The sequence below is a fragment of the Lemur catta genome, chromosome 2 (assembly GCF_020740605.2).
Source record: "Lemur catta isolate mLemCat1 chromosome 2, mLemCat1.pri, whole genome shotgun sequence".
NCBI lineage: Eukaryota > Metazoa > Chordata > Mammalia > Primates > Lemuridae > Lemur > Lemur catta.
The window spans coordinates 103222133-103240014 of NC_059129.1; the positions used below are offsets into that span (position 1 = coordinate 103222133).

At 39.7% G+C, this 17882-nt stretch overlaps 1 protein-coding gene and 1 non-coding gene across 2 annotated transcripts in view; one reads left to right on the forward strand and one right to left on the reverse strand.

The window, feature by feature from the left end:
• SLC16A10 (solute carrier family 16 member 10) overlaps nt 1-17882 on the forward strand; it is a 100563-nt gene that overhangs the window by 11920 nt on the left and 70761 nt on the right. The gene's annotated exons all lie outside the window — the stretch shown is intronic.
• LOC123633809 lies at nt 8579-8684 on the reverse strand. The gene has a single exon (XR_006733802.1). It is a non-coding gene; the product is annotated as a small nucleolar RNA U13 (small nucleolar RNA).

The window sequence follows — 17882 nt, forward strand, 5'->3', positions numbered from 1 at the left end:
ATAGAGACTAGGAGTAGCCCTATGTCAGTTCAGATCAGGTTTTATTTCTAAGTGAGTGTTAATACTATTTTACAAGAATTTTGGGTTTGGGATTTCAGAATTGCAAATAAGGAATGTGTAAACATTTACTTTTGTTTTCTGTTTTTTGGTAAACATTTTTAGGTGCATTTTTCTATATCACATAGGATACCTACTTAATTTTTTCAAGAAGTATGGTATTCTACCATACTGGTCTACCCTAGGTTACTCAACCAGGCCTCTTTTGCTGGGTGTTTGAGTATCAGGCAGTGATAGTATAAGTGTTAGTATAAGTAGTATGTCTGTGTATATCTTTGAACAAATTGTTTTTTTCCATTTTTGGATTGCTTCCTTGGGTATATGTCCAAAAGTGAGATTACTGGTACAAAGGCTATGAATAACTTTATAAACTTGTTACACATTGCCAGATTATTCTTTAGAAAACTGGAACCTGTTTACTGTGCCACTAGCACTGTGCTGGCTTCCTGAAGGCCCTACAATGTTAGGTTTTATTTTTATGTATTTTATTTATTTATTTTTTACACCAACAAAACAAAGGCAAAGGATTTTGTTTTTATTAATATTTGCTAATTTGATAAGTACCAATCTTATTTTTAAAAATTAGTTTAAAATCATATTTCATTGCTTATAAGACAGCTTTTCCAGTTTTTTAGCCCTTTAGAAGCAGCAAATGGCCTGGCAATTATATGTTATAATATCTGGAAATACAAGAGGACATATACCAATGAATATAGTAGAGTAAAACTTTGTTATCATAGATGGGAATATTAGGAAGACCCAAGATCATCCTAGGCCTTAGATTCTCACCTGACACACCTTGGTAGGTATGACATTCTCTTTTCCCCTTTACTCTGCTTTCAGCCCAGCTGTTGATCAAGGTCTTTCTTGGGGTTGGGGGTAGGTTGAGAATTAACCATGCGGAGACTTGGCCATGAGGATTTTGTGATTCGTCCATGTGACATCTCTTCAGAGTATCAAGTCTGCAAGAGCAGCCATGTCTCATTCTTTCAGTGCTATCACCTTGCCTCAGCTTACTCTGGACTCAGCCTAATTCTGTTGAAAATATCTTTTATTTGTTAATTAATTTTTTGTGGTATGTGGTGTGTGTATCTTTAGTTTTTTTGCTTTTATTTATTTTTAAAAGAAGATATAGAAATCATTTAATTTGTTAAGTACCAAATATGTACTAAGGGCCATGCAAGAAACAGAAATGAATTTGACTTATTCCATGCCTTTGAGAGGTTATGAGAGAGACAAAATGATACGTACATACATAATTCAGAGGCAATATGCTATACATGCTAAATGCAGTGCAAACAAGATCCAGGATTTTAGAGGAAAGTGAAGTAACTTCTGACCGAGCTGATTAGGGAAGGGTTCATGGGAGTAGGTTTTGAGTTAGGCCTTAAGGGATTGGTAGACTTTCCTCTGCATATTTAACAGAAAAGGGTATTCCAGGTGAGGGTACAAGGCCTGGGCAAGGGCTAGGAGGCAGTTCTAATACTGAATGTTTCTACTGTGTTTTACTATGTATTTTATATTATTTTGTTTTATTTAGCCAGTAATCCTATCATATAACTATCACTGTGGTGCAGACGAAAGAAATAGGAGGCATACGAATTACAAAGCCCCTGACCGAAAGCTGGGTGAGATTTGAGGAGTAGCAGTGGAAATGGGAACGAAGGGACAGATATGAGGCATTTCAAAGGATAAACTGCAGGAATTCTGGCAAATGATGGGTGTGGACAGTGATAAAGAACTCCAAAACAGATAACAGATAATGCCTATGTCTGGAGCTTGTGTCTTTTTTTTTTTTTTTTTTTTTTTGAGACAGAGTCTTGCTCTGTTGCTCAGGCTAGAGTACAGTAGAGTCATGATAGCTCACTGCAGCCTCCACCTCAAGTAATCTTCCTGCCTCAGCCTCCCGAGTATCTGGGACTACAGGCAAGTGCCACCAAGCCAGGCTAATGTTTTAAATTTTTTGTAGAAATAGGGTCTCACTATTGCCCAGGCTTGGAGCCTGTGTCTTAGTAATTTTTGATCAGGGAGCCCCACATACATTTTCATTTTGTACTGGCCCCTAAAAATTGTGTCCATAGTGCCAGATGTTACCATTGACAGAAACAGGGCATGAGGAAGAGGAGTTGCCAGGGAAAGGCTGGCTCACATTTTAGATATGTAGAGTATTAAAAGTCAGCAGGACATTAGGGGTGATGGCAGGCAGATAACTAGAAATGCAAACTTGGAGTCTCAGAGTGAAGCTGAGGCCAGAGGTGGGGCTTGGAAAGAGCATATGTCTCTAAGAGGAACATATCATCATATTAGATAATGTTATAGAAACTCAGCAATTCTGCCTTGAGCAGATCCAGAGGCTGCTCCTGGGTAGTTTAGTTCGTTTCCATTGAAATCATTATATTTAAAAGTAACAAAACTTCATTTCTTAAAACATCTTTCTGGCATTTAGATTTCTCTAATTCAGTTCTACATCTTTCTAAGGGTCAGATTTTTATTTTTATTTATTTTTGGTTTTTTTGAGATAGAGTTTCACTCTGTAACCTGGGTTAGAGTGCCATGGCGTCAGCCTAGCTCACAGCAACATCAAACTCCTGGGCTCAAGCGATCCTCCTGCCTCAGCCTCCCGAATAGCTGGGACTATAGGCCCGCACCACTATTCCTGACTAATTTTTTTCTATTTTTAGTAGAGATGGGGTCTCACTCTTGCTCAGGCTGGTCTTGAATTCTTGAGCTCAAAAGATGCTCTTGTCTCAGTCTCCCAGAGTGCTGGGATTACAGGCCTGAGCTACCTGCCTGGTTTGTATTTTTTTACTATCACTGTTTTAAGTATTTCCAAAACTTTGTCTTAAGACTTTGGGGTTTTTTTTCCCCTTGAATTGGATGGGACCTCTAAGACTTTTGGCATGTTACTCTTTTTTTTCATTTGTGATGTAATTAAATCAGTCTATAAGTCTTATTTTCAAGATGTTCTAGAAGAGATTGTGAGAATAGCTTGGAATTGTTTCAATTAATTTATGTATTTCAAATTTAAATGTAAAGTATCAACAATGGTGGAAAACCTGTTCAACAAGCAAATGATGTTATTTTGTACATCATCCTTCACAGAGTTTAGTAAATGAGGCAGCTACTTCATTGACAATTCATAATGAAAACAACTAATTCTTTTAAATGTAGGTTCTACTCTTTTAAAAAAATTGTCAAGGAAAGCTAAAAACTAGAATAAATGAAGTTAAGTTCTCTGCTATCTAGGACTAGGGTAGAATATTGTACAGTTTATTAAGAAACATGACTTGTTTTTGCACACTCACATTAAACATCTGAGGTTTGACAGGGGAGGAGGTGTCATCTTGTGGTACTTTCTGGCCAGGAATGTAGTCGGTCCTAATTGAGATAATAACTGGGTGCTTGGCCACACACAAGTGTATTTTGCCTTAGTTTCCTGTCACACAGTGAGCAGTGAAACTCAAGAGAATAGAGTATCAGTACTTTTAGATGCATAAAGCACTGCATATATGTTAAATACGATTGTTATTGAGCAGGTTGGCACAGTGCCTCTATGTGGGGTGTGTATGTTGACTCACGTGCTGTGTTGTAATCTCTCAGGACTCAGGTTCTGAATTGCTCTCTTGTGATTGAAACTGAAGGTGCTGGAAGTGCAGTGACCCTGGAGGAAGAACCAGTAACAGCTGGGGGTGGATAAAAGGGAATTGGCAGTTGTGCAAGAAGAGGGTATCTGTCCCTTTTTGTAAGCCAAAACACCCTTATCCTTCCAGTAACTGTTTCATCTTTTAATGTCATTTGGCTTCATTTACAAGGTCTGTATTAAAACAGATGTCAGGGTATAAGGCAGTATTTTGACCTGCTTGTCTGCTGCTGTGTGGGCTGGGATGAACTGAAGTACTCGCTTTCTGACTAGTAAATTTGATTTCTAACAATTATGGGGAAGGGAAGGAAAAGGGAAGTCCAATTAAAGCATTTTTTTTCCTCTTAGAGTTTGAGAAGCAGAAGCTATATAGTCTTCTAAATCCCATGCCAACATAGCAGGCAAAAAGAGTCTTGGTAATAACAAAGGTCAGGAATCACAAAAGAACAATGCAAGTTTTTGATATTGACTTCAAAACACGGTTTTCTATAACTTTGTTCATTTGTTGTGTATGTGCTATTATAATTAATTTTGTATATGTGGTAGCTATATTTTGTAACTTTGATTAGGAAACAAATATTGAGCCACTTAAATAAAAAATCAGACTATTTTTGAAAAATCTGGTAAAAGTAATGCTTAATCCAATTAATCAGTCTTCTTCCTCTAATTCATCATGATGACTTTGGGTGTCTGCTGGCAACCAAGAATGGGTTATAGAAAAACGTCAAGGCAATGTAATCCCTATTATTCATGGTTCCTTAAGAGGATAAATTAATCACTGGTCACTAATCTTTGGATAATTACTCTATTGAGCTGGAAATATCCTTAGTTTTTTGGAAAGCAAGTCAGTGAGTTAGTTAGAACTGTCAAAACTGATCAGCTTTCCTAAGCCTAATAATAAGTGAATAGAAACTAGTTGCCTTCAACCCTTTCCTCCCTGCATTGTAGCATGATCATTCTATAACTCTGGAAACTGTGTACGGAACAACAGGAAAAATATATTAAAACACTATCTTGTGGTAGGTTTTCAGGTAGGCATTAAACAAAGTCAGAGCCTTAGCCCTAGCTGAAGATTAACAAAGCTGTCTTCACAGGTAAAGGCTTGCAGCTGTGTATGCATTTTTGGTTGCTAGAATTAGGCAAGTTAATAATATTATAAAATTGATTTGAATATAGATGGTTTAGGAAGTGAGTCTTTTGGTGGCAGCAGTTCTATTTATTTATGCATTAAATAAATGAATATTTTGAAGGAGTCAACATTGTGTAAGTACTGTTTTCTATTACATGCTACCATTTCATGGGGAGGAGGTAGTGTCTTGTGGCTTGTGGTGGGGATGGGAATAAAGAAAAATGTGAAGAGTCTTCAAAAAGTTCATGGAAAGTGTGTATTATGGAAAAACTATGCACAGATTAAAAAAAAATTTTTGCATCAAAATATTGTTATGTTCTGAACAGGATCTAGTTTGAGGCACTAAGAATGATAAGACATCAGTATGAAAAGAGCCCCTTTCAGAACAACATGAATTCTGCTAAAATTGAAGCAAGAACAACATCAAACTTACGATGAAACTTGGGTGGAAGAATGGTCAAATCATTGATGCTTTATGAAAAGTTCATGGGGACAATGCCCTAAAGAAATCATCAGTTTACAAATGGATAGGATAACTCGTTTTAAGAAGGAATGAGACAATGTTGAAGGTGACGCCCACAGTGGCAGACCATCCACATCAATTCACAAGGAAAAAAGTCATATTGTTCATGCCATAATTGAAGAGGACTGATGATTAACAGCAGAAACAATAGCCAACACCACAGATATCTCAATTGGTTCAGCTTACACAACTCTGACTGAAAAATTAAAGTTGAACAAACTTTCCACTCAACAGGTGCCAAAACTTGTGCCCAGATCAGTTGTAGACAAGACTAGAGCTTTCAATCGAAATTTTAAAAAATGAGATCAAGATCCTGCAGCAGTTCTTTGAAGAATTGTAACAGGAGATGAAACATGGCTTTACCCCAAATGATCCTAAAGACAAAGCACAGTTAAAGCAATGGCTACCAAGAGGTGGGAAGTGGTCCAGGCAAAGCAAAAGTGGTCTGCTCAAGATCATGGCAACAGTTTTTTGTGATGCTCAAGGCATTTTGCTTGTTGACTTTCTGGACGGCCAAAAAATGGTAACCTCTGCTTATTATGAGAGTGTTGTGAGAAAGCCAAAGTGTTAGCAGAAAAATGCATGGGAAAGTGTCACCAGAGAGTCCTTCACCACCACAGTGCTCCTGGTCATTCCTTTCGTCAAAGGCAATTTTGCAAGATTTTTGGTGAGAAATAATTAGGCATCCACCTTATAGTCTTCTTATTTGTTGTTAGAACAGCAGAAAACTACGTATTTAAAAAATTTTATTTTTAATTATATGGATACATAGTAGTTGTATATATTTATAGGATACATGTGATGTTTTGATACAGGCATATGGTGTGTACTGATCAAATCAGGATAATTGGAGGTATCCATCACAAACATTTATCATTTGTGTTAGGAACTAATTCCATTCTTTTAGTTATTTTAAAATATACAATAAATTGTTGTTAATCACGTTAGCAGTCTTGGTTTGGCTCCTTCTGACTCCTTTTTGTTTTCTAGTCTTAAAAATATCTTTAAAGTCACCCATTTTTCTTTAGTTGATAATGTAAAGACTGCGTTGACATGGTTAAATTCCCAGGACCCTCAGTTCTTTATGGATGGACTAAATGGCTGATATCATTGATTACAAAAGTGTCTTGACCTTGATAGAGCTTATGTTGAGAAATACAGTTTATATATTTTTTTTATTTTTTATTTTTTTGGTGCCATTATTTTTACCTTTTAATTCCATTTTTCCATGAACTTTTTCAAGTCCCCTCATATACATTTTAATCCTAAGGAAATGAAGAAAGGAGGAAATCCTAGTCCTGTGTTTTCCACCTGGGTACAGTGCCTCAAAGGCAGACCAGCATTCACCCTATGGAGTTTGAGGTCTCTATTCAGGAGGCTCCCAAGGAATCCCAAAGAGGCTAAAAGATTGCTGTGCAGGTAGAATCAGAGACACACTACTTATTTATCACGATCAAAATAATGCTATTTTGCTAATAAAAAAATTCACCTGCTATGTACATTGTAAATTATTGCCTTGATAAGGTTTCTGGAAATAAGCAAAATTTGGCTAAGTATTATTTCCAATCAGTAGAAAAGGATTTGTGTCATTATCAAATGAAACACAATAACATATATATGGGATTGACTCATCTTAGAGCTAAAATGTAAATTAGGTCTTTAGAAAAGAAATGTAGGGTTAAAAATCTTAAGTAGGACACATTTTAGAAGGCACATTTAAAAATTTAATTTTTAAAAGTCAGCTTTATTGAGGGATAATTTACATATGATAAAATTCACCAATTTTAAGTGTACAATTTGATGAACTCTGACAAATGTATACAGTCATGTAACTGCCATCACAATCATAATACAGATCATTTCCATTACCCCAGGTGTTTCCTCATTTCTTTGGCATACCCTATTTTAATTTTAATTTTATTCTGTATTGTTTATCTGTATTTTAAAATTTCTTAAGATAATACTGTTTTTTTTAATTAAAAGAATTGAAGCCAGACACAGTGGCATGTGTCTGTAGTCCCAGCTACTTGCGAGGCTGAGGTGGAAGGATTGCTTGAGGCCAGGAGTTTGCGGCTGCAGTGAGCTATGATTGTGCCTGTGAATAGCCACTGCAGTTGGCCTGGGCAACATAGTGAGATCCTGTGTCAAAAAAAAAAAGAAAAAGAAAAAGAGAAAGAATTGTTACTGAATAAAGATGTAAAAAAATGGGAGTGGGAGGATTCTGGAAAGAGTTACAGGTTTTTGGCCTAGGGGATTGGGTGAATGGTGGTGCTACCAATCAAGAGAGTTAAATATGGCTGAGATGCCCTATATTTAAAAAAGACCAAAGAAGGTCCATTGAAATGAATCAGTGGGAAATCCCTGATGACTTCAGCTATCACACTTTCATTGGCCTGGGTGTGCAGGGAGTGGAATCTGTGGAGCAGTGACTGGGAGGTAGAGATGGGGTGCAGGCCAAGAAGGGAGGAAGTGAAGTCAAGGGAAGAATAGGGTGAGAACTGGAGGAAGGTTAGAGTCAGGGAGAGTAATGATACTGTAATTATTTAAAAATGGGAGCTTGGGGAGAAGGGCCCGGTGAAGAGAAGGAAAGTAAAGTTAACCAAGTGGCTAATTGATGGAATGAGGTTCATGAGCAGGTCAGAGATGAGGGAATCCAGAGCACCACTGGCGAGCAGGAGCGTTTGCCAGAGGGCCCACCTATGCAGGACCTGGAGAGAGGAAAGTAAGAATGGGGGCAAGTGTAGGTAGGTTTGGTGAGGATCAGAAAATGGAAGAGGTCATTAAATGTGGCTCTAGAGTTGAGTACCGAATTTGAAGAGAGTGGCCAAGGTTTGGGAGCTGATTAGTGATAAGGAAAAGGGTTGAGAATTCAGCGAAGATTAGAAACCATCAATTTGCAGTGAAACAAGTTTCTAAGATTGTGCACCCCTCTAACCCCTACCCCAGCTGTGCTCTGATAGGTAAGCAGAGAAGGTGAACTGTACAACTGGTAAAAGGTTAGAAGAGAATCAAAGCCAATCAATTTCATGTTTTCTATCCATTTTCACCTCTGTACTATAAGGCTTGTTCTCTCTTTTTATACTACCATTGGAGACTCAGAAGTACTCATATGTTTTAAGTTTTGGGTGGAGTTGATTAAACATTTAACAACTTACTGTAATTTTTTACATTTTTATTGCAGTCAAATATATTTAGCATAAATTTTACCATTTAATTAATTTATTTATCACATCAGATGGGTGATGTGCTGATGTCATAACAAGGTTTCAGGGAGGCACAGCTCACACATGTGCGTGTCTTTTGAGACAGAGTCTTACTGTTACCCTGGGTAGGGTGCAGTGGCATCATCACAGTTCACTGCAACCTCAAACTCCTGGGCTAAAGTGGTTCTCCTGCCTCAGCTTCCTGAGTAGCTGGGACCAAAGGCGCATGTTACCATGCCTGGCAAATTTTTTTTGTTTTTGGTAGAGACGGGGTCTTGTTCTTGCTCAGGCTGGTCTTGAACTCCTGACCTTAAGAGATCTTCCTGCCTTGGCCTCCCAGAGTGCTAGGATTGTAGGTGTGAGCCACCATGCCTGGCTTAACATGATGTTTTAAAGTATATATATATATGCATTGTGGAATGGTTAAGTCTACCTCACATAGTTATCCCTTTTTGTAGTAAGAACATTTAACATCTACTCTCTGCATTTTTCAAGAGTATAATATATCATGATTCCTATATTCACCATGCTGTACAATATATCTCTTAAACTTATTTCTCCTATCTAAATTATATATCGTTTAACCAACATCTTCCCATTTCCCCCTCCCCCTCTATCACCCAGCCTCCGGTACCATTCTACTCTCTACTTCTGAGATCAGCTTTTTAAGATTCCACATATGAGTAAGGCCATGTAGTATTTGTCTTTCTGTGCCTAACTTGTTTTACCATTTTAATCTTTTTTTTTTTTTCAGTATGGATGGGGCCTTGCTATGTTGCTCGGGGTGATCTTGAACTCTTGGCCTAAAGCGATCCTCTTACCTTGGCCTCCCAAAGTGCTTGGGATATCAAGCATGAGCCACTGCATCCGGCCTCCTTTTGAACCATTTTTAAGTGTACAGTTCAGTGGCATTAAGTACATTCACAATGCTGTGTACCCATCACCACCATCCTACAATTTTGAGGCATGACTATTATCTCTCTTCTCTTTGTATCACTCTTGATCTATAAACTCAACAAAGTCCTTTACTGGATATAGTATTTGTATTTTTGAAACTGAGGGATTGATATAAGTTTGTACTGAGCTTAACTTTGACAAGTGCTATGCAGGGGACAAATTGTGGCCTTTACTTTCTAGCTATTCAGTTGTAATTATTTGTTAATGTCTTTCTTCTTACCTAGCCTTGGAAGGCCCATGAGTACAGAAGCTGTGTCTGTCTTTCTGTCGTGTTTATCATTATGTTTGTACTGCCCGGCACAGTGCTTGGCACATTGTAGGCATTCAGTGATGTTTTTGAACAAATGAAAGTCCTTCACTGCAAGGAGAATTTATTTTAGTTTAATAAGTTCTTTCTGAATGCTTCATATGGAGTAAGCAAAACTTGTATTCACACATTAATACAGATTATAGGTGTGGCACATTCCAAAGTCTAGTTAATTAGTAAAAATCAAAAAGGATTTTTTTTTGCAATTTCACTTTGGAGAGTATTAAGGCAGACTGTGCATTAAACAAATGGCTGTATAGAATTGGCAGCAATAATCCTGAAGTTTGAAAGCTGTAGGTTAATTAGAATAACTTGATAGAAAGTGAGTTAATTAAATTTGAGAGTTGAAAGAATGTTCCAATAATTTATGTTCAAACACACTTCAAATATATCAGCAGGTAACAGGAACTTTAGTTGCAGTATGCCCCAAAACGCCAGCAGATTTTATGACTTACACTAATGTTTTGGAGGAAGAAAAACCAACGAAATAGTTTAGGGCTATCTGGTTCCATTACCCTATATTAAATAAAATATATTAGAATTTAAAATACTATCTTTGTAAAAGTTGAAGATATAGTTTACCTATTAATAAATTAAATTTGGGAATGCTAATTTTCTTTGGTTACACTTATTAATGAATTCAGTAATGCTTATATTTATTTAACAAATGTGAATAAATATGTGAATTTCTGTTAGTTGGTATTAGATAAATAAAGTATTGCTGGTTTTTCTCAACTGGCTTATGGTTAAATGGAGGTAAAGGGGCAAAATACACATATAAGAATTAATTAGTAATGTACTGTATCCCTGTAAGAATTGTCACAATTTATATGTGTTTGTAAAAATAAAATTAAAAACCCCACTGGAGGATGTTTTTTAAAAAATAAAATATGCCTCCAGCAAGGTGTTTTTGGATTGAATGGAAAGGAACAAAGAAAAAGCTATCAGGAGTTTCAGTTCTATTTACTTGCCACTTTTAACTCTCAGTAAGGTAAAACTGGAGTTTCATTTCAGAAATCAGTAATGGAAATTTTTTTTTTTCTTTTTTTTTTTTTTTTGAGACAGAGTCTCACTGTGTTGCCCGGGCTAGAGTGAGTGCCGTGGCGTCAGCCTAGCTCACAGCAACCTCAAACTCCCGGGCTTCAGCGATCCTACTGCCTCAGCCTTCCAGGTAGCTGGGACTACAGGCATGCGCCACCATGCCCGGCTAATTTTTTCTATATATATTTTAGTTGGCCAGATAATTTCTTTCTATTTTTTTAGTGGAGACGGGGTCTCGCTCTTGCTCAGGCTGGTCTCGAACTCCTGAGCTCCAGCGATCCACCCGCCTCGGCCCCCCAGAGTGCTAGGATTACAGGCGTGAGCCACGGCGCCCAGCCTTAATAATGGAAAATTTTTTGTGTACTGTCAGCAAAATCTCTGTGGTTACTATGGCTTTTCATCGTGAGGCATAGGTGTGCACGCGCTCGTGTGTATGAGTGTGTAGATCAGACAGTGGGTGTAGGTCTTTGAAATGGACTTCTTGACTAAAATTATAGTGAGAAAGAAGAATATAAATGAGGGGAGGGGAGAAAGGGGAGTGCGGGAGGGGTATGGGAGAGCAGCCTCAGAGGAAACAATGAATGAGGCTCCGTCTTAGTTGTGTAAATGCCACTTCCTTGTTGCCCCACCTTTGTACTTTACAGTGATGTTGGATGATGCTGGTGTTCGGCTAGCTCTAAGTGAGTTAGAGGGGTCAGCTGAGTAGAGGCAGGTCGGGGGTCTCAGTGCCTGCATGGCTGAAGTGAGCAGATTGCATTTCTAGCTGGGCTCCGGAGTAGCAGCAGCTACTGGGGAGCAGCAACAGCACAGATTTCCAGGAAACGGTCCCTCCAATTGTCATTTTTATTCCTGAGTCATCAAGTTTAGTTATTCAGGTGGCTGCTATCCTCAGCTGCTTACAAATAAAACAAGCAGGGAAACCTTTCTTCTGTTTCTCTTCTTTCCTTCGTTTTTTCTTATTTCTATCTTGTTTGTTACACCTTTTCTTTATTTTAGTTAAGCATACACATTTGAACATCGGTAGTAACCATTTCTACTGGCAAGCAGAGGGTTTCTGCTTTACCTAAATGTCCTCTAATGCTGTGTTGTGTCATAGTAAATGAAGACATTAAAAATGTTGCGTATGTGTAACAACATTGGTAAATCTCAAAAATATAATGTTGGTCAGGCACGGTGGCTCACGCCTGTAATCCTAGCACTCTGGGAGGCCGAGGCGGGCGGATTGTTTGAGCTCAGGAGTTGGAGACCAGCCTGAGCAAGAGCGAGACCCCGTCTCTACTAAAAATAGAAAGAAATTATATGGACAGCTAAAAATATATATAGAAAAAATTAGCTGGGCATGGTGGCACATGCCTGTAGTCCCAGCTACTCTGGAGGCTGAGGCAGAAGGATCGCTTGAGCCCAGGAGTTTGAGGTTGCTGTGAGCTAGGATGATGCCACGGCACTCTAGCCCGCGCAACAGAGTGAGACTCTGTCTCAAAAAAAAAAAAAAAAAATTAGCTGGGTGTGGCACACCTGTAGTCCCAGTTACTTGGGAGGCTGAGGCAGGAGGATTGCTTGAGCTCAGGAATTTAGGCTGTAGTGATCAGTGATCGGGGCTACTGAATTCCAGCCTGGGCAACAGAGCAAGACTCTGTCCCCCCTAAAAAAGGAAAAAAAAGACTAAAGCATTTTAAACCAGAATAGCTTTAGCAGTGTACATATTGATTATTTAATTTTGTCCTTTAGAACTGAGGTCCCCAAACACCAGGCCACAGACCAGTACTGGTCTGTGGCCTGTTAGGAACTCCTGCAAAGCAGGAGGTGAGTGGCCAGTGAGCTTCATCTGTATTTACAGCCGCTCCCCATCACTTACATCACCACATAAGTTCTACCTCGTATCAAATCAGCAGTGCATTAGATTCTCAGAGGAGCTTCAACCCTACTGTAAACTGTGCATACAAGGGGTCTAGGCGGTGATGCTAGTGCTGGGTAGCAGCTGCAAATACAGATTATCATTAGCAGAGAGGTCTGACTGCACAATAAATGTAACACACTTTAGTCATCCTGAAACTATCTCCCATCCCTACCCCCATCCATGAAAAAATTGTCTTCCTTGAAACTGGTCCCTGGTGCCAAAAAGGTTGGGGACTGCTGTTTAGAAGAAAGAGAAAGTTGGCCTAGCACAATTACATGGAAGTTGGGCTATTGAAGAAGATTGGTAAAAGAAGTGGAAGGATCAAAGCCAATGTGACTGGCTTATTCCCTTGTACTACCAAATAAACCAAATTTTTGGACTGTGTCTACTTTAGTCAATATTTGATTATTTGCTTTGAAGCTATTTGTTTGCAATAATGCCATTAACATCCTCAACAGAGCCAGTCTAACCCTCAGGTGGTAGGTAGAATTATGAACTAATTTTATCATTTATATAGAAACTGAACCCTTTAAAGGCATGAAGTACTATTTCTTTTCTCTATACTTCTTGTTTTTGATTTTTGCTTCACCACTGATTTATGACTAACACAAATTCCGTAATTAACTCACAGCTGCCATTTTGCCATCATAGCTAGAATGGGAGCTGGTGATGAGTGGGGAAAGAATAGAGAAACTAATAGACTGAAAGAATTTTAGACCTCTGGGGCTTTGCTGACCAATTAGTCCAGTCCCTTCACTTTACTGGTAAGTAAACAAGTCCCAGGGACCCAGCAGTGACTTGTGTCTTAAGACTCCAAATCTAGTGCCCTTTCTGTTGTACTGCAAGGAGAGAAAAGAAACGAAAGGGAGAGCAGAGCCAAATTATTGACATTTTAGGGGCTGCTTTGTCAAGAAGAATAGGACATTGGACTTGGTGTCACTATCATTGTAAGTTACAGAGGTTTTACAAAGACTACCACCGCAAAACAAAAATAGGTAAAAGACATGAACAGGCAATTTACCAAAGAGGAACTACAGTAGACATGAAAGAATAGGCAACATCATTTAAAAAATATAAATAATAAAATAAATGTTTATTGCTACTTTAAGATAAGTCAGTTATCTATGAGCTTTATTATAATTTTTTTCCTATATGACAAGATATCAACTGATCTATAAGCTTTATTATTTGGGCCTTTGGCCTTATAGTGCTTTTGTTGACAACATACCTTAATTTTAGGAAATGTAATTATAGTAGGAAAGAAACTAATGCAAATGGTAAAAGACAAAGTATAACTTGGTTAATAATTTTCATGAAAGTTGTGGCAGTTTTAAATTTCTTTTTATTCATTCATTCCAATTCTATCTAGCACCTATTAGATGTATTTTCCCAGGTTGTATGTGGCAGCAGTGGACCACTAGGAAGGAAGGTGTGAAGGACTCAAAGCAGTTGAGAATAGGTATCAGCACTTAATTGTACTTTCCTTTCCTGCCCCACACCAGAGAAGCTAGTTCAACTCTGATTAAGGAAATGTGTTGGCCAGGTGTGGTGGCTCACGCCTGTAATCCTAGCACTCTGGAAGGCTGAGGTGGGAGGATCGTTTGAGCTCAGGAGTTCAAGACCAGCCTGAGCAAGAGTGAGACACCCCCCCCCCCACCGTCTCTACTAAAAATAGAAAGAAATTATATGGACAGCTAAAAATATACATAGAAAAAATTAGCCAGGCATGGTGGTGCATGCCTGTAGTCCCAGCTACTTGGGAGGCTGAGGCAGAAGGATTGCTTGAGCCCAGGAGTTTGAGGTTGCTGTGAGCTAGGCTGACGCCACGGCACTTTAGCCTGGGCAACAGAGTGAGACTGTGTCTCAGAAAAAAAGGAAATGTGTTTATACTTATTCAGAAAATTCTGCAGGGTCCCCAGGAAGACAAAACCAAGAAATGAGAATAATGAAACCAGGAACAGGACCAAAAGTAGGCACAATCACTGGAGGGTGTAATGCTGAAGAAGACAGGGATGGGACTTGGCATGAAGCCAGGTACAGATCAGAGAAGCCAAGATTAAGGGGACTGAGTGGGTCATCTGTCCTTGGCAACCATTATGCCACATCTTCTGAACAGACCTTATAATCTTCTGAAGGACTAAACCAGCCCAGGATATGATAAGAGGTTTGAACTTAATATTGCTGACAGAAAAATAGGCCACCTCAGATCCTATTTGGAAGTGAGCAGGGTAAAAGTAATAAATATTCAATGTTGCTTTTTAATGGTGATTATATATTTTGGAGGGGGGCTCAATCAGACCATTGTAGATGGCTCATTCTTTTTTTTTTTTTTTTTGAGACAGAGTCTCACTTTGTTGCCCAGGTTAGAGTGAGTGCCGTGGCGTCAGCCTAGCTCACAGCAACCTCAAACTCCTGGGCTTAAGCGATCCTACTGCCTCAGCCTCCCGAGCAGCTGGGACTACAGGCATGTGCCACCATGCCTGGCTAATTTTTTCTATATATATTTTTAGTTGTCCAGATAATTTATTTCTATTTTTAGTAGAGACGGGGTCTCACTCAAGCTGGTCTCGAACTGAACTCGAGCGATCCACCCGACCTCTTTTTAATCTCTGTAGCAAGAGTTGGCAGATATTCTCTGTAAAGGGCCATATAGTAAATATCTTAACGTAGGCTGCATGGTCTCTTTTGCAGTTACTGTGCTCTGCTCTTACTGTGCAAAAGCAGCCATATACAATATGTAAACAAACAAATGAGTGTGACTGTGTTTCAATCCCCCCTCCCTACCTCCCCTTCCTAGCTCCCTATCCTGCGTTCACTATTGGTCTCCACCTGGGGCAACAACTGGGTCAGATGGTGGTGGCGGGAGCCCATGTTCTGCTGTCACCTTCCACCTCCTGCTGCGGCTTGGGAGCAGGGTTAGGGAGAATTGGGATCAGGCACCTGTGTCTTGCAGTGTTGTGGGGAGTGGTGGTGGTCATCCTCACCCTGGGCTGGCAGCATGGCACATTAGTGGGCAGCTGACTGAGGTGACCGTGTATCCTGAACCTGGACCTGACTGTATCTTGGCTTTAGTTTGCTTCTTGGCATTCCTTGGAAACCCATCTCAACTGCAGAGACAAAGAAGGATAGGTTTTGGGATTTTTAAAGATGGAACCCAATATGTTAACTGTCAATCAGAAAGGAATTCAGATTTTGGCTAGGCTGGGTCACTAATTTTCCAGGAAAGATGGATTTTAATGCCTAGTGGACCCACTAGTGCCCTTTCTCCACTGTGGGCTGGCTGAGAAGGAACCCTGGCTTTTAAAGAACTCTGTATTTAAAGCTTCCAGAGCACAGTTGAGATCCCCTTCCAGGTGCGGGTCTTCCTTACAGACTTAGCACCTGGTCTGGGTAAGGGCTCTTGTTACTGAGTTCTTATCAAGTTCTTATCATGCTCAGCACAGCTTCCTGCTTCCCCAGAGAGAACTGGTGGGTTCTGTTTTATAGGCTGTCTGTGTGGTTGGCATTCACCCTCAGCTGCTGCCTGTCATGCGTCTTCTGGCAGAGGGGTGCTTAGCATTATCACTAGATACTGCTGTTGGTATCTTATTTATTACCAGTTCTTCATCACTGAGAATCATTCCATTAGGAAAATAAACATTGACTCACCTGTTCACGGTGTAATAGTTTTCACTTGCCTTTCACTCACATGTTGCATATTAACTTTCCTTCTGAAAAGATCAGCATGATCTTGGACCCTAGTGTGATGTGGATCTCATTACTTACTGTGTATGTTTTTATCATCAGGCGCTTCTTTGGGCTGTAGCCCATTCCTCCCACCTGTCACCATCCTGTCAGGCTGATCTCTGCCTGGCTCCATAGTAACTTTGCTTTTGGAGTTTTGTTTCTTCTCTTTACCTACATTTGCCTCCCATGTCAAATATAATTCTCTCATGAGCAACTGTGCCTGATAATCCCAATGTAAAGGCCACAGCCCAGGCTGTTTTAATGCTTGCAAGGAAGTCTCTTCAGATTACTACAGTGTAAAAGAATCCATTCCCTTACACCCTCTCATTGTTTACTGGATCAATTATTTATGTACTTGTGTAATTCACATCCATGCTCAGGTATGTGTCAGTGTAGCTCTGAGACTGTGGCTCCCTCTGGAGAAGGGTCTTTGGGATTAGCCTACTTCCTCAGTGTCTAGTTTAGTGAGGACTGAATCAGGGGGAGACTGCAGGTTGAGACTCGTTGTTACTTACTTTTTATTTTAAGCCCTTGAGCCAGGAGGTGACAGTAATCTTTGTCTGATTCTTTTGTGTTTCGATAGACTAATAACCAGTAACAGTTCCTAAATATTTTTGATATAGGTCAGTAGGAGTCTGCATCTGAACCCCTTGGCAGAGATGGTGTCCCTGGTGTGCTAGATTTGAGTCTTTGTCTTCCGTCATACTGACTTATGTGACCTTCAGCTCAAGGGGTCCTTTTGAACCTAAATGCCCTCCTGAAGAAAGTGCTAAAAAGAGAAGTAGCGTTTGCATTATGTTACTATCAGGGAGATGCTGGCTGTAATCCTCTCCTCTATTTTTCGCCTTCTAAATTCTTCAAGAAGTCCCAGAGCTGAGAGTCGGCCCTGGATCAGAAGGAGCAGGAAAGTCAGCCAGAGGTGGGAAAGAGGCCATGGGTTCCAGTGCTACTCCAGGGGGTGTTGAGAGGCAGCATTAAGAGCAAACCAAGGGCTGGGTGTGGTGGCTCACACTTGTAATCCTAGCACTCTGGGAGGCTGATGGGGGAGAATCATTTGAGCTCAGGAGTTTGAGACCAGCTTGAGCAAGAGCAAGACCCTGTCTCTACTAAAAATAGAAAAAAATTACCCAGGTGTGGTGGCTCGTGTCTGTAGTCCCAGCTACTCAGGAGGCTGAAGCAGGAGGATCGCTTGAGCCCAGGAGTTTGAGGTTGCTGTGAACTAGGCTGACGCCACGGCACTCTAGCCTGGGCAACAGAGTGAGACTCTGTCCCTATGCTTTCAAGTCTTGTTAAGGTAGGACCATTTATCTGCTTATTTTGAACAAAATTATTTGACATTGGTTGGTGGCTGAGAAATGGACTTTTGTACATTAATGAAAGTTTTTTATTTTTCCCTAATTTT